The 24,606-nt window shown below is 36.3% G+C and overlaps 1 long non-coding RNA gene across 1 annotated transcript; it reads left to right on the plus strand.

Moving 5' to 3' along the window:
• Positions 1–4,530: 4,530 nt before the first annotated feature.
• On the plus strand, positions 4,531–24,340 carry LOC114005924 (uncharacterized). Its single transcript, XR_003547712.1, has 3 exons — positions 4,531–4,635; positions 23,174–23,297; positions 24,027–24,340. It is a non-coding gene; the product is annotated as an uncharacterized LOC114005924 (long non-coding RNA).
• Positions 24,341–24,606: the final 266 nt, after the last annotated feature.

Below are 24,606 nucleotides of genomic sequence, written 5' to 3' on the forward strand. Positions count from 1 at the left end.
AGAACAAGTCATGTGTTTGTCTTGGGGAAGAACATTCCAGAGAAAGGAAGCAGCAAGTGTAAACATTTGAAGTAGGGGGTTACTTGGCCTTTCCCGGTAACAGCAAACTAAGATAGTTAATACAGTGACTGTGGAGTGGAATATAGGAGGTAAGGTAGGTGGGTTCAGATTATGTAAGATCATGTGGGCATGGATATGGCATTATATTGTAAATGTATTGATAAATCATATTTAATGAATTAGTGGAATGGATTTTTTTTGTTCCTGTTTTCATGTTAAACAAATTATCTCTATCAGTAGTTATCAATAGGGAGTGATTTTTCCAATCAAGAAATAGTTGGCAATATCCGAACATATAATTTGTAAATAATTTTTAAATGTATTTTTTTGCAAATGTGTAGATGCTAGTGTTGTCTAGTTAGTAGAGGTGAACTGCAGTCAAATACCCTACAAATGTATAGGGAACCCTCCAATAATTAGCTCAAAATATTGATAATTGCAAAGTTCAGAAGTCTGATGTTTGTTTTTTTTTTAATAGAGATTTTGGTTACAGGGCATGTACACTTGCCAGAGAGACAGACAAACAAAAAGCAAGAAATTACCCCCCAGGGAGATGGCCACCCAGCAATCTCTTCTTCTCCACCCTCCTCTCAGGATTTTGGGCACACATGCACATGTGCACAGCATGAATTTTAGGCCACCAGGTCCAGGACTCAAACCACGGTCAACTACGTGTAAGTCCAGCAACCTAACCATTATACCATCTGCTGGTCCCAAAACCTGATGCATTTTTATATCAATACAAAAACAATGTATTGACTTAGAATATTGTCTGTTAAGATAAGGGAATTGCTCACTTGTTATTTTTTTCTTCTTTTTGAAGTTTTCATTGGTTGATTACAGATTATATATACAAATACATATTTTTAATTTGATCTATTTGAAAAAAATGTTACAGAGTAGATTTTGAAAAACTGTCAATTCTGTGATGTATTATCCTCTAAAACCCAAGATAGTTTCTCTTTTCTCCTAAAAATGATCTTGTCTTTTTTCTTGATAGCTTTTCTAGGATTTCTTCTCTAACTTCTACATACGTGCTTGTTTTATTTAATTCTTATAAATGTATGTGTATGCACATAGTCTCTACACATAGCCTTCTGAATAAGTGGTATTTAAAGTAGATAATGACACAGCTGTTTTGCAAGTACAGCATGAAGAATTTATGATTCTACTTGTCAGGTTGTCTTTGGCTATGTGTGTGAAAACCAGGTGTGTGGTCCTTTTAGTGCTCTGTAATATCACCTTCATATTCTCCATCTCCTTTTTATAACCTCTCCAGTTCCTGAATAGTGTGTTTTTTTCTGTATAATTACTACCATCATGAGAAATGCTGTAAACAGAATGTGTTTATATAAAGTCATTGTGGGACCTAAAGCCACAGGACAGAATGGATCTATTAGAAACAAATTAAAAGAGAAGTAATTCAAGTTTGTCAGTTCCTTGTTCCTTGGGGAGAAAAAATTTATACTGCTGTGTAGTGATCAACAACTTCCTTTTTTTTCTTTGGAGAAGTTTTTTGCTATAGGGTGCATGCACTCACCAGAGAGACAGAGAAGACAGAGAGACAGAAAGCGAGAAATCACCCTCCATTCTCCTCAGGATCTTAGGCACGCATGCACACATGCCTGGCGTGAGTTTAAGCCACTGGGTCTGGGGCTCGAACTGCGGTCGACTACATAGGAGTCCAGTGACATAGCCATTACGCCAACTGCTGGTCCCTCAACAACTTCCAGAAAGAATAGCTTTACTTTGGTTCGCACCACTCAGTGTGGACCAAGATCATTAAACAGGAGAGATGAGAGTCAGCCAGTGGCAAAGCAGTCAGGCAGCATTCTGTGATGCTGGCCCCATATGGGAAGGTTCTGGGTTTGTGTCCTTGGGCCTCCTGTACCACACATATGCATGTCAGTGACCTGAGTTGGCTGAGGCCAGGGGGCATTGCAGCATGCAGACCCTGTTGGGATGGCTATTTCTCTCTCTGTCTCTCTATATTTCTCTCCTGGAAGAAACAAAGAAATTAATAAACTAATAAACTTTTTTGAAAAAGAATTGCTTACTTAATTTTATTATTATTATTAAATTTGTGATAGGGCATGTGTGCTCACCAGAGAGAGACAGAGAAAGAGGAAGGAGGGGAAAAGTTGAGAAATCAACCCAGGACTCAAAGCATGAATGGCCATGTGGGAGTCCGCACCTAAACCACCATGCCACCTACTGGTCCCCGAAATTAATCAACTTTAAAAAAATGAGCAATGGCAGGGACCGGCAGTTGGCTTAATGGCTATGTCACTAGATTCCCATATAGTCGACAATGGTTCAAGTCCCAGATCTGGTGGCTTAAATTCATGCTGGGCGCGTGTGCATGTGTGCCCAAAATCCCAAGAGGAAAATGAAGAAGAGAATGTGGCATGGCCATTCCCCCTGGAGGGTGATTTTCTCACTTTCTGTCTCACTGTCTCTCTCTCTCTGTCTTTCTGGTGAGTGCACATGCCCTATAACAAACACCCCCCTCAAAAAAAATGAGCAATGGGGAGCACATAGGAATTGTTTTTCTGCAACAAAAATCCACAAAATTGAAATAAGTTGTTAATCATTGATGATTTAATTGTGATTATTTTAAATATGTTAGTTCTAGTAAAAAAGCTAAATCTAATATTGTTTGAAAATTCAAATTGTGAAATATTCACTGAGTTTTCCTCTCTCTCTTTCTGTCTTCATCTATCCAAAATTTGTTCAATGACTTCCATGGCAGAAGGTGAAAAATTAAGGCATTCAGTACCTAATTAAACATTGTTTACTACATTTAATTGGGTGAATTTAGGTCATGCAAATAAAATCAAATGAGCACTTTCATGTAACTGAAAATTCAAACAAGCACAAGCCATCCCTGGACTGGAAGTGTGTTTCCTAGTGGAAGATGTAATAAAAAGAATACTGTATTTTTCACTCTGAAGCTTTCCCTGTGTCTATTATAATCGCTATGCATCTGTTGTTTCTAAAAAAAAAAATGTGGTGTCAAAAGATTTGAGTTCTAGTGTCAGATCTGACTCTAAGTCACCTGATATTGATCACATTATGGTCTATTTTGAGTCTGTTTGCTTATTTGTAAAACCTTGATGTTGCAGTTTGAGCATCACTGTAGTGCAGAGTTATAAAGGTCAAAAGACTTGTTTTTAACTCATCTACTGCTTTACGTATTGGCACATATTTTTAAATGAATCTAAGTGACATAATGGTCTGTCTACCGAGTGCTAAATGATATTTTAAAGTATGTAATGAACACTCACATTCACTCGATGTGAAGACATTTTGATAAGATCAAACCTACTTAAAGCCCCATTCCTATGAGACTAGTTAAGGGCAAAGGGCAAATTACATAGCTGCATTTCAGTGTGATAACTGAGCATGTGAGAGCCCAGTATTCCTATAACGACAGTATCTACAGCCTCATAATGAAGAGGATATTGTCTCTAAGAAATTCACCTGCTGACATTGGATGAGGTAACTCTACAATCAACACCAGAAGAATGATAAAATATAAGTGGAAAATAATACCCTCACTAAAAATTTTGAGAATGTTCCTACTTAGCTACAGAGGACTGCTATGTTCAGATAGACCGAGAACACGTTGCCTACCAAAGAGCTCACGGGAGACTAAGCAGGATTACTGTTGAGTAACTATTCAGATTTATTCATGAAAGTTACACCAAGCGTTTATCGCAGTGACCCTTTTTTAACAAATACCTAGACTGTGCATGCACATACCAGAGAGAGACAGATAGACAGAGGAGGTGAGAGAGAAAATACCTCCCAAACAGAGTGTGATCTCGCCGCAATCCTTCTGTGCCATTTCTCCACCCTTTCAGGACTTAGGGCACCCATGCATAGGTGTCAGCATGCTTTTCATGCCACTAAGGCCAGGATTTGAACAGTGGTTCAGTCATATGGGATCTAGCTCCCTGAACCTCTAGGTTACAGGTAAACCCCTCTCAGTGAGCCTTTGAATATACTTTTATAACCTTACAAAGGGGTGAAAAATGATCTGTTGATGATAACTGTATAATAAGATCTTTAACTGGACAGTGCATTCATACTGGGAAAACTCATTTTGCATGCTATAATGATAAACAGTGATTGAATACACAAAAATAAATAAATAAATAAATAAATAAATAAATAAATAAATAAATAAATAAAACATAGAGACATATAAACTGTAAAGATAAGTATATTTCAGCAACACACATATGATATACAGTGGTGAAATGGAGAGTACATAACCTAAATGAACATTCCAGACAGGGACGTGATGGGAGGCTGGTAACAGTAGTTCACAGATATTCTGAAATGTAAGTAGACAAATTGGTTATGTTCCATTACTTTGAGGGTAGAAAGTTTCTTTGGTTAGGTCCTATTTTTGCTTTTGTGGAGAAATTCACCATTTTATTTTTCACTTTGTGTTTCCTATAGCTCTTAATTCCACTGCTCTGGAACATTCTTCCTAAGGAGGTGATGGCACATTTTCCCTTCTTAGCGATTCCCCAGACTTCTCAGCTGCTTCCTGTCTGTTGAAAGGTAGGAGGAAAATTACTTGCATAACTTGAATGGTCTTGGACTTTTTAGATCTGGTTTTTGGTGCATTTGCAAATACAGCTTTCTCCAAAATGTGGTAAGTTTTCTAAGTATTTCATTCTAACCAATTCTGTATATGAAATCTGTGCTACAATTCTTTTTGAGACATGACTTTCTTACACATTTAATTATAACCTATTTCAGTGTTTTAAATGGTCCACCCACACATTGTTATTCTTTTCATGCAATAGCAGAAGCTCATGAAAGAAGAACATTGTCCAAATACCTATAAAGCCTCTGTTTACATCACGTGTACTAACGTCGCATGGGTCAATGCTAGTTATATGTTTATGTACAATGGGGCATAGAAATATATTCTCCCCATATAGGTCAAAAGAGAGGTAATGAATATTTGCTGAACAGTAATTTAATATACCAAACCCATCTAAAGAGTGGTAAGCAGGGTATCTTGAGAGTTTCAAAGCTAGGGGCAGCAAGTGGCATTGCGGTTAAGGTGTTAGACTCCCATATGGCCCACCACTGTTCTAATCCCAGACTTGGAGCCTTCAAAATCATACCAGCCATGTGTGCATGTGTGCCCAAAATCCCATGAGGAGAATAGAGAGGGGGGATTGCAGTGTGGCCATCCTTCTGGAGAGGGGGGAGGATTTCTCAATTTCCCTCTCACTGTCTCTCTCTGTCTCTGTCCTCTCAGGCACACCCTATGGTAAAAAACCTAAAACAAGAATAAAGAACAGTTCTAGAGCTGAAAGGTGAAGTAAATATCTAGTCACTATAGAAATTTATTGACAAGACCAGCAAGTGGCATGGTGGTTGAGGTGCTGGACTCCCACATGGCTGAACATAGTTCAAGTCCTAGACCTGGTGGCTTGCTTTCTCACTTCCCCCTCTTTCTGTCTCTCTCTGGTGAGTGCATATGCTCTACAGAAATGTTTAAAATATATAATGGTGATGAATAACACTAAATAAATAGTTCTTTAGAAGAAAGAAATGTATCGAATTAAAGAGTGAACAAATCTCATATTTATTGATGTCATAGTGGCAGTGATTAATTATACAATGAAGCCAAATAATTAGTTATTTTTTATTGACAGTCCAGTGAGCATAATGGATATAATAGACTAAAACAAAATTTGGAACAGATAGATTGTCTAAGTTATGAATATATTTGTGCCTAGTTCATTTTCACCTAAATAGTAATAACGATTAGCTAATTTACATGATGCTATAAAGATTTTTCTCTATCTTCTTATCTATGTATTAATCTGTATAGAGAACCTACAATTTTATTGTTATTTAAGTGTTATATGCTATTTTCAGCACATAAATACTTGTACTTAATTTCCTCTTCTTTTTAATTGGTAGGGGATAAGATTTAAAAGAGAATTTTTGTTAACACCAGTAGATGTGAAGTATATTGTTGCCATTATAAGAGAAAGGAAATATTGTTATAAGGAAAAGTCCCACATAACCAAAATAAACAAAAGTCCCACATAAACAAATGCATGTTTTGTGATAGTATGTAAAACTGAGTACATATTAGGTTCCAATTAGGAAAAAATTCTAAGCATTGATGTGAATGTTCTACATCAATGTCCATCTACACGAATATTTATACAAATTTTAATTATTACAGAGGTGATGTACAAAATATGCTTTGGTTTATATTGTTTTTCTAAGTAAAAAAAATAAATTTATTAAACTCTATTAAAAACAATATTGCAGGCCCATTTTCATGCAAAAGTCATAAAATCCTAGCAAATCAGTCTCATAATGCATTCTTAAACAATTCAGTAAGCTTCTGTGTAAAAAGGGTAATTTGAGCACAGACCTAAATCTACCTATTATTCTAAATGCATAATAATGCCATGTGAAATGTATAAACACATACATTAAAAATGCACACTTGCATTTAATGAAACAAATTTTTTTAAAAAAATTAAAAAGCCCTTATTGATGAATGAGAGTCATGGCTGCATTGCCCTGGTAATCCAGACAGCAGCATTAGGGGCTGGAGATTAAAGGACCAAAGGCCCATCAGCGACAGACCCATGCATGGTAGGAAGATGGAATTCTGGACCCATTATCAATTCCTGTGTGGAAGTGGGAGGTGCATTTCACACTTTTAAACCACACCAAAAAATTATCACATGCCTAGAAAGTAATTACTTAGTGCTGGGTTTGTGAAAAATAGTTCTGAGCCATGACAGAATTGTTAGTAATTTAAGATTTTTCTTATGTGTTTCAGAATAGGTGTTCCTCAGAAGGCCCTGGTAGTGAAAATCAAGAAACCACTCTTATAGCAGTGTTTTAAATGTTAAGATATATGTGCAGCAAGTTCCAGTGGATTAAGATTAAACTGAATACATTTTAAGATAGAATGAAATAAAAGCAATGGTTAACAAAGTGAGAACAAAATAATCAATGAACCAAATAATCAATTTTTTAAAAATATATAAATACAACAAAACTAGCTTCTATGATACATAGTCTATAGCTTAAAACAGAAACCAAAAGGGGCTAACCAGTGATGTGGTGGTTAAGGCAACTGGAGCCCATATGACTGCTTGTGTGGTTCAAGCTAGACCTAGGCGATATGCCCCAAATCCAGACAGGAGAATGTGATTGTGGCGTGGTCACCACCCCACGCACACACCAGGGGGTGATTTTTCTTTCCTTTTCTCTTTCTGGCAAGTGCATATGCCCTATGGCAAAAAGCAATCAATCAATTTTTAAAAAAATAAAATAAAATAAATTTGGGATGTTTGTTTTATTTTTGTTTTCAAAAAGTACTTATCTGATTCAACAAGAGTGGTAAATAAAAGCAAACTCATGACTTTAAATGCATGAATATTTGTCTGAATATTTAAAGATGAATTAGCCAACCTTTGTATTCAAAAAGCTAGAAAAAAGTCAACAGAGTAAATTTCAAGAAAGCAAAGAAAAGAAAAAAGTTCAATATATTGAAATAGAATAGAGATATACATAAAAATTCAATAGGATTTGATTGAAGTATATGAAAAATCAAACCATGTATTTATTTTCAATTGCTTTTTCAACATCAAACCAAGAAAATATTATTCTTCAAAAACATAATCAAGAAAGTGAGCACCAGCAGGTGGTGTGGTGGTTAAAGCAACCGGATTCCTACATGGCTGAAAATGCTTTGAGTCCTTGGCCTGGTAGCTTGAAAATCATGCCAAGCACATGTGCATGTGTGCCCAATTCTGAGAGGAGTTGGAAGAGAAGGAATTGTAGTATGGCATCCTCTCTGGGGAGTGATTTCTCACTTTCCCTCTCTCCATACCCTCTGTCTCTTTCCTCTCTGGTGAGCGCACAAACCCTATGACAGAAAAAGTGAAAAGAAAGCCTATAAGATGTAAGAAAGAGGCCCATTCTCTAGTCTAGTGGTTAAAGGAGCCCGATCACACATGGCAGACTGCAGTTCAAATCCTGGCCCTTGTAGTTTGACAAACACGCCTGCCATGTGTGCGCATACACCCCAAATCCTAGCATAATGGAGAAATAGAGGAGAAAGGATTATGGAATGGGGGATGCTTTCTTCCTCTGTCTGTCTTTCTCTGGTGAGTGCATGCACTCTCTAGCAATTATTTTTATTTTTAAATACAAACAAGTATTTATAAGTCACATATCTTATAAGAGACTTACATTTAGAATATACAAAGAACTACAAATCAACAACTCCAAATCCAAATACTTATTCAATTAAAAATGAGTAAACAACTTGAATAGAAAGTTTTGCAAGGATATAGAAATGACTAATAAATAGATAAAAAAAATTCTCGACATCATCAGTCAATAGAGATATACAAATTAATCCCACAGTAAAAACCACTTTCTATTCACAAAGGTGACTACAATGAAAAAAGACAGAATAGGTAATGGCGAAGATGCTGAGACATTGCTGGGAAGAACGAAAAAAGATATAACCACTTTGGTAAACAGGTTGGTAGTTTTTCCAAAAGTTAAATAGAGTTAGTGTATGACCCAGCAATTCTACTCCTGAATGTAAAGCCAAAAAAAAAAACTGAAAGCATAAGTTCACGTAAAAATTTGTACATGAATGTTTCTGTGACCAAGACCTGCCTGTAGGACGTCAAGAAAGAATGAGATATGCTGAGGAGGTGGGCAAGAAATCAGTTGTCTTGTATCTCAAATCTGTGTGTCCAGAAAGAAGCCTGGGAATCTAAGTAACATCTACCTTAATCTGCCTCTGACAGGGCTCAGAGGGTAGGAAGCCAGCCCGGATTATGTGCAGATGCATGCCTGGCATATGCAGGGAGGTCTCTGAATGTGAATCTGGAACCTTCCTGTGTCAATCATCCCCACAGAGCACCCCCATCTAGTCTTATTGAGTTGAAAGTATTCTTCATGTATTTCAAATGACAGCCTTTTATCAAATGTGTTATTTTCAAAACTTTTCTCTCAATCTATACCTTGGATTTTTATTTTTTTAGTAGTGCCATTTTAAGTACTGTTTTGTTTGTATTTTGACAAAGTCCAGTTATCGTTTTTAAATTTCATTTTATAGTTTATGCTTTTGATTTTTTATCTAAAAATTCTTTTTCTAATTCAAGACAAAGAAGATTTTTCTCTTATGTTTTCTTTTTATAAGTTTATGGCTTTAGTGCTTACATTTATAACTGTGATTTTAGTTAATATTTGTATCATGTGAAGTAAAGGATATGGTTTGGTTTATTTTTTTTATGTGGCTATTCATTTGTCCAAGCACCATTTGTTAAAAAACAAAACAAAACAAAATGGAAAAAAAATTTTTTTCCTTTGTACTTTTTGTTAAAAAGTAAAAGGTCACATGAGTAAATTTGAGAGTTTATTTGTGAACTACCAATTCAATTCCATTAATGTATATGCCCATTCACTTGCCAATATTACACTATATATTTTTAATTTATTTGTTTATTTATTTATTTGACCAGAAAAAAGAGAGAAAGGGAGAGTGAGAAAGCAAGTCACCAGGTCCAGGACTCTAACCGTAGTCGGCCATGTGGAAGTCCAACACCCTAACCACCACGTCACTTAACCCTTGCCTGTCCTCATGTTATCTCAGTTACTGTGTATGATAGTAATATATAATCAGATAGTGTGAGTCCTTCAACATCTCTGTTCACTTTTAATATTTTTTGACTATTCTGAGTCCATCATATTTTCATATGAATTTTAAGAATATCCTATCACTTATTACAGAAAATCCTGGTAAGATTTAGGTCAGGTTTTCATTAAAACTATAAACAATTTAGAACAAATTCTCTTTATGTGATATTAGTTCCGATAGTTCTTGAAACGGGAAGTCTGTTTATTTAGTTGAATCTTATGTAAGTCCTCTCAGCACTATGTTGTAGTTTTCAAAGGCCTTTATTAAATTTATTCTTAAATTTTTATTCCATTGTTAATAAAATTGTTTTTGTAGTATAATTTCTCAGATTGTGACTAGTATATGAATTATATTGAAAACAAAACTATGAGTTTTCTAGAAAAAAATTAATACAAATGTAAACATATAGAACTGTTTTATTGGGTTTATTTTGATATTTTAAGACATATGTATATAGATCATTATAAAATATATAGTCAGACATATTGATTTAGAGATACATCATGAGGGGAAATATTGTGCAATTAATATGTTTGTTTCCATTTTCTTTACTTTCATGAAATTTTTGTTTTGAACTTAAATGTTTTTCTCTCCTATGTCTATTCAAAATTATGCAAGTATAATAAAAAGGAAAAAATAAATTCATACTTTTGATGTGGCACCAATAACACAACTTTCTTATTTTACATAGATGACAACCATCCATACCATCAATCCCACTAATGTAGAACATCATATCCCTGTGATTCCTTAAGCCACTCAAGTGGGGAAAATTCTAACTCTCCTAAGCCCTTTTCCATGTCTCAATGTGAGATTCTTACTTTGGGACTATTACAGGAGGATAGTTCTTCTTTTTGATAAAAAAAAAAAAAAAAACTTGCAAATTTAATAGGTAAAGAACTACTTTGCAAATGGAACTGCCAGATAAAATGTACTGCAGAACTATTTTTAGAAGTCCCAGAAAATTCACTAGCATATGATCAAATTATAGCAGATCTGGAAGTCAGTAGACTTACTTTATATATAATTCAAGAAATAACCAAAGAATTAGCTATGGTCTCAAAATCCCTACAAGCAAAAAAACTCCAAGACTTAGACAGAATAATTGGAAAAGAGTCCAAAAGATTCCAATTTAATATTTTTAAACTGCTAGTTAAACTTTCTCAATATCTTTTTTAAACTGAAGCCAAGGAAGATCTTAAAACAATATTAACTAACAAAAAACAAATCCAGCAAAGTACTAATGGGAAAAAAGTCTATGTATCATTTGTACCAGTTCCTATAATATGCTAAGCTAGTACAAAATAATGATAATAACTTAATATTCAGGGATATAGAGTTGTCAAAGATATTCAGAACAATTACAAAATATTTGTAACTTGCTTCTCAATAATGGCATGCTTAACAATAATTCTGGTTCCATCTATAGACAAGTTATTTACTATGAAAGGTATATATTCAGCTTCCATTAAGAGCTTATTGATAAGTATATTCAATACTTATTTTATTTTTTTCGCATGGAAAAAAGTTAGCAGTTTACCTGACTAACTATACCCAAGAATTGATGAAGTCTTGTTCTATTTTTCCTAAGATGTACACCAAACTCTTAACTGTTCTGGTACAAAATACTGATTTCTTGGGGCGGACTGAGGCTGCAGACCCAACCCTTCCGAACCTCCTCGCATCCCCACCGTTCTTCCTCCTTGGACCCCAGGTTGGTTGCCTGGGACTTTAAGGCGAACCCCCACCCCACCCCACCTGCAATCCGGATCGAGCCGGCCAGCAGTTCCGGACACCGAGCGGACTGAGGGTGCAGACCCGACCAACCTGGTACTGTCACTCATTGTCTGATCCTTTTCCACTAGCCTTTGGACTGTTTGAATTTTGGTGATCTGAGTAGTACGTGGTGTGCAACGCGCACCGTGCGATTTCCATTTTCCGTTTTGTTTTTTGTTGCTCTTGGAGTGTTGCTTTTAGGTCAGTTGAAGGCTCACCACTCCTTAGAAACAGTGAGGACTTTGGGCCATCCAGGGCTAGTGGCAACAGTTAACGGTAATTGTGAGCAACAGGTAGGCCAACCATAAGATAAATCATCAATTTTCTAAGCCTGTACAACTTTTAAGAATCAGAGATACCTTAAATAAGTTAGGAAGAAACATATAGATTACCTGATGACTAGGAACAATCGCAGAGGCTCAAGAAATATGAGCAACCAACAAAAGGCCTCTCCCTCAAGGGAAATCATCAAGCCTACATCACCCACAGTCAATACAATGGACATCGTGGACATGTCTGATAAGGAATTCAGAATATTTGTAGTGACCAAACTAACTGAGATGGAAGAGAAAAGAGACAAGGAGCTCCAGGAGATGAGGAAGTCCTTTAATGACTTGAAAGAAGAAATGGATACCCTAAACAAGAACCAGATGGAACTTCTAGGTTTGAAGAATGTGATACAGGAAATCAAAACCTCCCTTGAAAGCATTAAAAGTAGGTTAGACCAGGCAGAAGACCGAATCTCTAACGTAGAAGACAAAACATCTGACCTAGATAAAAGTATCAAGAAGATTGAGAAAACAACCATGAAAAATGAGGATAATATACGAGGAATACTGGACACCATCAAGCGCCCCAACATTCGGATAATTGGTATTCCGGAGGAGGAAGAAAATAATAAGGGCCTGGAAAATTTATTCCATGAGATCCTGGAAGAAAACTTTCCAAATCTAGAAAGGCATTCAAATATCCAGACCCAAGAAATACAGAGGACCCCAAGTAGAATCAACCCAAGAAGATCATCTCCAAGGCACATCATAGCCAGACTGGCAAAAACAACAGACAAAGACAAGATACTAAAGTTGGCAAGAGGGAAACGCCAGGTTACTTACAAAGGTCACCCCATCAGGCTAACATCGGATCTCTCAGCAGAAACAATGCAGGAAAGGAAAGAATGGGGAAGCATAGTCAAAGTGTTGAGTGAAAAACAATTTCAACCAAGAATACTATACCCGGCAAAATTATCTTTTATATGGGAAAAAAAGATAAAAACATTCTCAAATAAACAAAATTTGAAGGAATTTACCAACACCAGACCAGCTCTTCAAGAGGTTTTGAAGGGAGTACTATACCAGGAAAACTAAAAAATCAGAGACAGTTATACGAGAACAAAAAACAACTAAGAAAATGGCTCACTTAATGATAGGATCAGGTATGGAAATATCGATAATTACATTGAATGTCAATGGATTAAATTCCCCAGTTAAGAGACATAGACTAGCTGAATGGATAAGAAAACAGAAACCCTCTATCTGTTGCCTACAAGAAACTCACTTTATGGATAAAGATATACATAGACTAAAAGTCAAGGGCTGGAAAAAGATATTCCATGCAAATGGAAATCAGAAAAAGGCTGGAGTAGCGATATTGATCTCAGACAAAATAGATTTTAAAACAAAGACTGTAAGAAGAGACAAAGAAGGGCATTATATAATAGTAGATGGGGTAATCCAGCAAGAAGATATAACCCTTATAAATATCTACGCACCCAACTCAGGTGCGCCTAAATATGTGAAGGAAAGACTGCTGGAGCTAAAAGGAGACATAGGGAAAAATACTATAATTGTTGGAGATCTCAACACCCCGTTATCTCCTATAGACAGATCTTCTAGACAGAAAATAAATAGAGAGATACAGGACTTAAATGATACTATAAATGGAATGGGCTTGACAGATATCTATAGAACTTTCCACCCTACATCCACAACATATACATTTTTCTCACCCCGACATGGAACCTTTTCAAAGATAGATCATATATTAGGACACAAATCAAGCCTTTACAGATTCAAAGGCATAGAAACTGTACCCAGCATCTTCTCTGACCATGATGGAATTAAACTCAAGATTAATTTCAAGAAACAACCCCGAAAACACACGAACACATGGAAACTGAACAACCTACTTCTGAATGACTTCTTCACTACTGAAGAAATTAAGGCTGAAATAAACAAATTTATGGAAACAAATGATAATGAGGACACAAGTGTCCAGAACCTATGGGACACAGCAAAAGCAGTCATAAGAGGGAAATTCATAGCAATTAGTGCACATAAGAAAAGGATGGAAAGATGGCAAGTAGATAACTTATCATCATGCCTCAGAGAACTGGAAAAACAACAACAAACGAACCCCCAAAATGCCAGGCGAAAAGAAATAATAAAGGTTCGAGCAGAAATAAATGAAATAGAAAATAAACGAACCATACAGAAAATAAATGAAAGCAAAAGCTGGTTCTTTGAAAAGATCAACAAGATCGATACTCCATTGGCTAGACTGATCAAGAAGAAGAAAGAAAGAAACCAGATTAATCAAATATGTGATGAAACAGGCAATATTACCACGGACATAGCAGAAATACATAATATCATTAGAGGATACTATGAGCGACTTTACGCCAACAAACAAGATAACCTGGAGGAGATGGACAAATTCCTGGATGCATATAAACTACCAAGATTGGATCAGGAAGACATAGAGAATCTGAATAGACCTATAACAAGCCAGGAGATTGAATCAGTAATTAATAATCTCCCAACAAAGAAAAGCCCAGGCCCAGATGGCTTCACTTGTGAATTCTACAAAACTTTCAAGGAAGAATTAACCCCTATCTTACTAAAATTATTTCTAAAGATTCAAAAGGAAGGAAACCTTCCAAATTCATTTTATGAAGCCTCCATCATCCTCATCCCCAAAACAGATAAGGATATGACAAAAAAGGAAAACTACAGACCAATATCATTGATGAATATAGATGCGAAAATTCTCAACAAGATACTCGCAAATCGTATCCAACAACATATAACAAAGATCATTCATCACGACCAGGTAGGCTTTATACCAGGGATGCAAGGGTGGTTCAATATACGCAAGACCATAAATGTAATACACCACATTAACAGAAAGAAAGATAAAAACCATATGATCATCTCAATTGATGCGGAGAAAGCGTTTGATAAAATACAACATCCTTTTATGATTAAGACTCTCAGTAAGATTGGTATAGAAGGGTCATTTCTGAACACAATAAAAGCAATCTATGAAAAACCTACAGCTAATATTATACTGAATGGGGAAAAGCTGAAAGCTTTTCCTCTGAAAACAGGTACTAGGCAAGGCTGCCCACTTTCTCCACTGCTCTTTAATATAGTACTGGAAGTCTTAGCTATTGCAATCAGAGAAGAGAACAGTATTAAAGGCATTCGAATAGGCAAAGAAGAGTTGAAAATATCTTTATTTGCAGATGACATGATGGTATACTTAGAAGACCCAAAGGTATCCATGAAAAAACTGCTTGAAGTAATAAGTGAATACAGTAAGGTGGCAGGATACAAAATCAATATCCAAAAATCTATAGCATTTCTATTTATGAACAACAAGTTGAATGAAGCAGAGCTGAAGAAAGGAATCCCTTTCACCATAGCCACAAGATGTATAAGATATCTAGGGATAAACCTAACTAAGAAAGTCAAAGACCTTTATAAAGAAAACTACGAGAATCTTAAAAAAGACATTGAAAGTGACATAAAAAAGTGGAAGGACATCCCATGCTCCTGGATTGGTAGAATTAACATAATCAAAATGGCAATTCTACCCAAATTAATCTACATGTTTAATGCAATTCCAATCAAAATACCAGAGATATTCTTCAGAGATCTAGAAAAGACAATTATAGAATTTGTCTGGAACCATAAAAGACCTCGTATTGCAAAAGCAATCCTGCGTAAGAAGAATGGAGTAGGAGGCATATCACTCCCTGATCCCAAGATATACTATAAAGCTGTGGTCATCAAAACAGCATGGTATTGGCATAAAAACAGACATGTGGACCAATGGAAGAGAATAGAGACCCCAGAAATAACTCCCAAAGCTTATAGCCAACTGATCTTTGACAAAGGATATCAGTCAATCCATTGGGAAAAGGAAAACCTCTTTAGTAAATGGTGCTGGAAAAACTGGGTATCCACCTGCAGAAAGATGAAACTGAACCCCCATCTTTCACCATTAACAACAGTCAACTCAAAATGGATCAAAGATCTGAACCTAAGACCTCAGACAATAAAACTACTTGTGGAAAATGCTGGGGAAACTCTGGGAGACATTGGAGTAGGCAAAGACTTCTTAAATAAGACTCCCAAAGCACAGGCAATAATCCCTAAAATAGACAAGTGGGACTATATTAGACTAAGAAGTTTCTGCACAGCAAAGGACACAGTAACAAGTGTGAACCGACAACCCTCAGAATGGGAAAATATTTTTGTTAAATATGCCTCAGACAAGGGACTGATAACGAGAATACATAGGGAACTCAAGTGCCTTATGCGAAAAAAAATGATTAACCCGATTAAAAGATGGGAAAGTGAGCTGAACAAAAGTCTCTCTAAGGAAGACATACGAACAGCCAAAAAGCATATGAGGAAATGCTCGACATCCCTCATCATAAGGGAAATGCAGATAAAAACCACAATGAGATACCACCTAACCCCTGTCAGAATGGCAAAGATTAAGAATATAAAAAGTGATAAGTGTTGGCGGGGATGTGGTGAAAAGGGAACCCTCCTACACTGTTGGTGGGAATGTAAACTAGTTCAACCACTGTGGAGAACAATATGGAGGTTCCTCAAAGATCTACAAATAGAACTACCATTTGATCCAGCAATCCCACTTCTGGGTATTTACCCAAAAGACAGGAGAACGCTCAGTCAGAAAAGTGCTTGCACATCCATGTTTATTGCAGCATTATTCACAATTGCCAAGACATGGAACCAACCTAAATGTCCACAAACTGATGAATGGATTGGAAAAGTGTGGTATATATACTCTATGGAATACTACTCAGCCATAAAAAATAACAAGACCCTGGAATTTGATAGAAAATGGTCAGATATGGAGGATCTATTGCTGAGTGAAGTAAGCCAGGCTATGAAAGAAAGATATTGTATGTATCCACTCAATATATACCGACTATCCGCACTCTATAATAGAGAGCAAAAATTCGGAGGACATAAACACAGTGAAGGTACTTAATGAGAATAGGACAGTGTGGAATGGGGTAAGTGAAGAGAAGAGGATAGAGAAAGATAGCAAGTGAACAATAGAGAGACAGGACGTTAGTGAGAAACAGATAGGGGTTATTAACTGTTGATGATGACATGTATAGTATTCTCAACTGGATTGGTCTGAGAAGTATTTCATGATGGGCAAAGTATTTTTACAAGCAAAACGAGAAATAACAATTGACTGTTTTATAAAAATAATTAGAATAATAAAAATAATGATTGGGGAAAACAGAAAAGATATTGAATGTTGAAGTGGGGAGATTAATGTCTCTGTACTGACTGACATGCATGGCATTCCCTTTTGAAAAAACAATGTAATACAATGTAAAGTTATATGTAATCCAATGTAATATAAAGAAGATTATGATGATAATAAAAAATAAAAAAAAAATACTGATTTCTTTTTCATATTCCCTTGAATTGGACAATTCATCACCAACGTTTTTTATCTGCTCACTGATATATGGACACAAAGCTTCTAAGAAACTTCAAAAGCGTCTGTTTTGTCAAATGGCAGTTTAGTATTCAATATTTTTGTAGCATAGTAGAAAAGTCTTCTTAAAAAAGATGACATCTTATTCTACCATAGAAAAAAAGTCTTCTTAAAAAAGATGACATCTTATTCAAAATTACTCAAGGTGAGCCAACTATGTATGTGTTATAAGAATGGACATCAAATTTTTCTGAACTAACAAAGGCTCTTTTTATTTTCCAAAGTCGAGCATCTGGGAACCAATCCTAAGGAACTCAGAAACCTAAAAGAGCATTGCTGATCTCAAAATATCTCTTCAACATTCACATACACTCTGATTACCCACCTGTATTCTCTCTAATTATCATAAACCCAATTTTTCAGAAGTACACATATTTTTTAATTTTTTCTTTGTATTTCTATTTCTTTTATATATTCAATCATGCTACCCAGCTGACAAAGCAAATATTCCAAGATGTGTACACTTCTCACCAGTCCAGTTCACCATACTAGAAAGTTATCTTCCTCTACACCTTCACCCACCCTCTTAGGTTAGGTCTTACTTGGTGAACATTTGCTGAATGACGTTAACACAGATCAAAACCTAGTGTCCATTCATAACCTTTCCTATATAACAACAATGGTAAAAAATTTAAAGAAAACAAACAAAAAGTGCCATTTATAATAGCAAACAATCAAAAACACTGTATATAATTCTAACAAAGTACATACCTGGTTATATGTTGAAAACTACAATACTCTGATGGGAGAAATCAAATAATATATAAATAAATGAAAAGACGTTCCATGCTCATAGGTTGAAAGACATAATATTGTTAGGATGTCAGCTCTTCCCAAATGGATCTACAAATAAACAAAATCATAATCAAAATCTTCAAACTATTTTGTAAGTATCAGCAAACTGATTTCAAAGTATACATGAAAGTTTTGTCTTTTGCCTGAAATATTCAACACAGTAGGACTCACAGTACCAGATTGAGAAAGCCATACCATACATAAATGATAATCAAAGCACTGTAGTATTGTAAAAGGATAGGTATATGGATAAAACAAAATAGAAAGTCCAGAAATAGACCTGAACAGATAATTAGCCAATCTATGAAATAAATAAAAACAATTCCATTAAGAAATAGCTTTTGTAACAAGAGTGTTTGAACTATTATACAGCTATATATCCTTATAAAAATAAAAAAGAGGGGGACCAGCAGATGGCATAATGGTTAGGTTGCTGGATTCCTACGTGGTTGACCACAGTTCGAGTCTCGGACGGCAGCTTAAAACATACTGAACGTGTGTGTGCATGCCCAGAATCCCAAGAGGGGAATGGAGAAGAAGAGATTGCATGGTCATCTCCTCGGAGTGTGATTTCTTGCTTTCTTTCTCTGTCTTCTCTGGTGAGTGCATGAAATCTATAGCAAAAAATCTCTCTTAAAATTTGATAAATAAATAAGAGAAAACAAGAAAAAGAAAAGAAGAAGAAAGAAAGGTAAGACAGATGGATGGACAAAGACACCTAGTCTGAAACCTCACACTTTTCTTAAAATTTAACCTGAAATGGATAATGATTATAAATTTAAAGTGGAAACCTAAAAAGTTTATAGAGGAAAACATGATCAAATGCACATGCAATTGGATTCTATGATTTTTAAATACAACACTGAAAGCATTACTGTGAAAAAATTGATAAGTTAGACTTTATTAAAATTATAAACATCTGGGCCCAGCTGTTGGCATAGTGGTTAAGGCATTGGATTCTCACATAGCTGAACCAGGCAGCTTGAAATCACACTGGGCACATGTATGTGCATGCCCAAAATTCTGAGAAGTGAATGGATGAAAAGGAATTAAAGCATGGCCATCTTGCCTGATGGGTGAGTTTTCACTTTCCCTCTTTCTGTCTCTCGCTCTCTCTGGTGAGGGCACATGCCCTATGAGAAATATCTAAAAATAAAAAATTATAAACTTCGTTTTGCAGACGTCACTGTAGTCACTATTAAAAGAATGAAAAAAAGAAGCTTTGGACTTACATATAAAATACACATATGACTCTTAAAATCACAAGAAAAGAAACAAGTCAATTAAACAGTGGGTAAAGCATCTGGCAGATACCTTACTAGAAAAGATCTTCAAATGGTATATGAAAAGATACACACTATAATTTCTCATCATCAAATTCAAAAAATTAAACAAAAAACAAGATCCCCATATATACCAATTAGAATGACTAAAAATAAACAAACAAAAAAACAAATCTACTGTTAGCGCAACAGTTTGGCAGTCCTCTGGAAATAGCAATGTTGAGATCTGTTTGTATTATAAAGACATTGAGTGAAAACTTAATCCATTTAAGGTGTCCCAGGTAGGACTTTTGGGTGTAATAAGGTCATTTAGGCTGGAGCATCTATGAATAAGTTCTGGTATTTTATAAGAGGGGAAAGAGATGAGAACAAGCAGAAACTTACAAATAATCAATCTGTTCAAGATCCTGCCTTCTGCTGCTTTGTAATCTAGCCAGAAGTTGGCGGCTAGGTCCTAGTCCTACAAACCATTAATAAATCTCTCATTTCTGTTAGCAACACAATTGTTGGCAAGGGTGCAAAGCAACAGGAATTCTGATTGCTAATGGGGATAAAAATGTAGGAAAGCCTTTTTGGAAAACAGATTGGCAATGTTTTACAAAGCTACCCATAGTCTACCCAGAAGATCCAGCAATTCTAATATTAAGCGTATATCAATGAGCTTAAAAACATGTCCACACCAAAAACCAACAACATGCAAATGTTTATATCAATTTACTTATAAAGTTTCCAAACTGGAAACAGCCTATAAGCTGTATAACACATGAATGGATAAAAATATTGTGGTATGTCCATTCAATGAAATATTCCATGATAAAAATAAATGTGTCATCAAGCCTTAAAAAAAGCATGAACAATTCTTAAATGCATATTATTAAGTAAAGTATCCAGGATGAAAAGACTGTTACAATTCCATTTACATGACATTCTGGAAATGGCAAAACTATAATGCAGTTACAAAATCAGTGATTGCCTGGCTTTAGGGAGTATAAGAAAAGAATGAATTAGTGCAACCCATAGGATTTTTTTAAAGATGTGACAGAATTCTGTATGATATTCTAATACTGGATACATGCCACTGTGCATTTCTCTGCCCATAGGTATTTAAATAAGAAAAAAGTGAACTTTAATTCACAAAAGTTCAAAATAAATAGACGTATTTAAGAGGATCTAAGCCCCTTGCTGAAAACTGAAATTAGTCATTCTATCCTGCATGCCTGGAAAGGAAGCTGTCTTCAAACAATGATTATCCACTGACACTATCAGGTCTCCTTGCAACCTGCCAAAGACAATTATCAGGACACATTTTTCCCTAAGGCAATGATAACTTGTTTTTTATTTCCAGCTGTACTTCACATTGACCTCTTCCCCTACCTAAGTTTTGTATTAAGTCCAGTATGGCAGAAATGATTGCAGACTCTAGTAGGTTGTTGTCATCAGAGAGGAAGCATTGTGATGGGACTCAGTTCTTGGACTCAGATCTCTTAACTTTAGAAACCCTTTCTGAGACACAAATAAAGCCACAGTTGCAAGTATGAAAAAGGAAAGTTTTAATCAGTACACTTGGGAGCCATCCAAGCAGGCAAGTCACCAGGTGGCAGCTACACCAAGAATGGGATTAGGTTTACCCTTATTGTGAGGTCTTGTCATGAATACTTAGGAGGGAAACCCTATCGTTGAGACTGGCTCTCTTGTTTACATGGGCTTCTGTGGTGCCTGCGTGCTAATTGGTAATGTGAAAGTGGGGAGCCCCAAATCTGAGTGCGCTTGCCCATAATGTTTACCATTCCCAAAGAACATGCCTGGAATTCCAGTAAGGGAAGACAAGGGTTTACTAACTAGGGAGGGTCCACTGAGAGCCGGGCAGAGAATGGACCAAAACATCATGTATAAAAGCTCACATTATACGTTACAGATCAGAGTATATATATCATCTATGTGATTCACACGGACTCCCAGTCTCCAAGGCAAGGATCTGTTTTCTACATACATTGTCTGAGGGTGATCATGGTCAAGGTATCGATTAGCAGAGGTGACGATGCTTATACATGAATGTAGTGCCTCTGCTCTGGGAATGTTGACACAGGAGAGAGGTTATGTCTACAGAATGGATCCAGCTGTGAAACAATTCCATGGGGTAAGGGGATGGTCATGAGATGTTCAGGAGGCCCAGCTGCATTAGCAGGCGGGTCTTAGATAGGGTGAAAAGGGAAGGGTGAGGAGGTCTCAACGTATGGAGCCTACGCTCACATGGGGAACTCAAGTGCCTTGTAAGGGGAATTCATATGCATGCCCAGTGTAGACTTTGAAGGTACAAGCATATGCGTAGGGGTGATTTTGTCAGATCTGTCTGGCACCTCCCAGGGTAAGCTTAAAAATTAGTCAAGCAACTGGGAGAGTGTCTATGTGTGCATGCCTCGCTATGGGAGGGGAAGGAAATTACATTTTCCAGGTCCTCTAATTACAACAGGAAAAAACAGTTTTTCAACCTTGTTTATTTTTTTGCTTTATTCCTCTGTCTTATACTTTAAGGGTTAGCTGATCTTTGTAGCTTCTGTAACTAATATAATCTGTAACTATTGTAACAAATAAGGTCATAAATAAACCTGTTTACTTAGAAGAAACTTAAGTTGTTTTGGACAATAGTCACAAAACCTGTAACCTTGTAACTGGACTAGGGATCTATAGCAAGAGATCTTAAGAGATGGGAATGTTTACTCAAGAGACACAATGTAATGGGTCAAACTGGGAAAACTGTAATAATGTTATTATTTACCATAATAATTACAGAAGTTTAAATTGTTTTTTTTTTTTAAACTGTATAGTTTAAGGGGACCAGCAGATGGCATAATGGTTATGTTGCTGGACTCCCATCATGGTTTAAGTCTCAAACCTGATGCCTCAAAACTCACGCAAGGTGTATGTGCATGCAGGTCCAAGATTGTGAGAGGAGAGTAGAAGAGATGGGATTGTGGCATGGCCATTGTCACCTAGAGGGTTATTTCTTCCTTTCTGTCTCTCTGTCTCTTTCTGTCTCTCTGGTGAGCACTCATGTCCAATAGCAAAAAGTCTCTTAAAACAAAAACCGCAGAGCATAAAAAAAATTATATTGTAGATCCTCTTTATCTATCAATGTATGTCACAAGTCTGAATCAACAGATTCAATATTACTATAAGAACAAAAACAGGGTCATAAAAGTCATGTGCAAGGAAAAGGTAAACAGAATAATTTGGGGAAAACCATAAGGGTAAGAGTAACACTGAACTAGCTGAACTTATGCTTTAGATAACAATGGATAACAATGGATAAATGAGAAATGTGATGTATATAACAGGCTGGAAATTTCTGTTCTGGGACTTGGTTGTGAGCTAACAAGCTCCAGGGCTCCAGGTTATGGGAGCTGTGGGCCCCAACACAGCTAAATAAATTCCGTTTCTCCCTTTACTTTGCATCTTGATGATTCACAGAAATGGCTGCTGGATTTTATCCAGCAATGTACTACCGACAGTTGAAGCAGTGAAGTCAGATAATCTTTCCCCAATTGGTGCCAGGGGTCTGGCTGCAACCCCTGACAACCATGACTGGTGTGTCCGATCCCCTTTCTATTAAAGTCTGGGAACTTCGTGCCCATCTCTGACTACCTGTAACATTCTCTTCCTGGTGTTGACCTCACTGAATAAATTTCTTTCCTCATTTAAGAACTCCTGTCCCTTATAAAGTGACAAGTAGCATGAACTTCATTTCTGGTCCTTGGAATGAGTATCCCTGCCCACTCAGGCATCATGCTCTATCCTCCATGGAACTGGGACACCGTCTGACAAAGGTAGGGTTGGGAATAATAGTTGTCTCTGGAAACTTCAGGGAAGTATTGGCAATGTACTGGTCATACTGGGTCTAGAATGCCTATGTAAATTTGATTTAGGAGTGTGTGTTTTTCTCTAAGTTTCACAAACTCATTTTTCATTTTTTTTTTTTTAGGAGATAATTTTTTTATAGGACAGTGCACTCGCCAGAGAGACAGAGACTAAGAGACAGAAAGTGAAAAATCACCCTTCAAGGGGGTTGACCATGCCACAATCCCGTCTTCATTTTCATTTTGGGAGCACATGCTCTTGGCATGAGTTTCAAGCCTTCCAGTCTGGGACTTGATCCACGGTCAACTACATGGGAGTCCAGCAACATAACCATTACACCATCTGCTGGTCCTCCTATTCTTTCTTAATATGAAAATGACATTTGATAAGAAATCAATTTATGTAGGGCCCATACAGGATTATGCAAATCATTAAAGCAGGTAATCTCAATACATTTGTTTTCTAAGTTTAAATCACAGGCACAGAAATTCCAGCATTCTAAGACCATATTTTCCATAATTAAACTATTTTTTCAGATGAAAATTTCACCCCCTGCACCACCATTGCTGAACCAGTCTTTAAAATTTAAAATAGGTTTTCAAGATTGATTGGAGGGGAATGTCAAGTAAAATATTGCCTAAAACCAAACATTTAGACTTTTAAGTTATTCTTGTTTTCTTGATTTTTTTTCTTTAAAGGTGAATGGAATTGTCTGTCACTACAAAACCGTGCTTTTATTTGTCTATGGAATGAACCTTGATAATTCCACAAAGGCCTACCAAGAGCTTTTATAGAACAAGAGAACTGCCTGCCTCCAGGGACTTGTCAGCACTTAGAATTGCTTGTTTTCTGTTCCTTTGTTTTCAACAAAAAAAAAACAAACTTTAGAATTGAAACAAGGAGTGCAGTCCTCATTAAGTCTGAGCCTATGTTGGAAACAAAAGAAGCCAGAAACTTTTCATGGGACTTTTAATTTGTGGAGAGTGATGCCAGAGGTTTTAAATCCCAGAGCCCGGTGGTCTGACTCCAAATGACTTGTATACCATGGAGAAAGCCTGATGGAGGACTCAAAAGTGAATGCCAATCTGGAAGATTAAAGCTCTGGTTATTTTTCTGTAGTTTATTCATTGCCCTCAAAGACATACATGAAGTTAAAAGAAAGATGTCTTATGGAGTGTGCTACAAACTACTGTATGCAGGGGCTGAGTGTCCCTAAGCCACTTAAGGTTACCCTAAGACGAGAACATTCTGTTTGACAGTCTACACTTACGCAGTACC

The sequence above is a fragment of the Tupaia chinensis genome, unplaced genomic scaffold (assembly GCF_000334495.1).
Source record: "Tupaia chinensis unplaced genomic scaffold, TupChi_1.0 Scaffold144952_1, whole genome shotgun sequence".
In the NCBI taxonomy this organism is placed as follows: domain Eukaryota; kingdom Metazoa; phylum Chordata; class Mammalia; order Scandentia; family Tupaiidae; genus Tupaia; species Tupaia belangeri.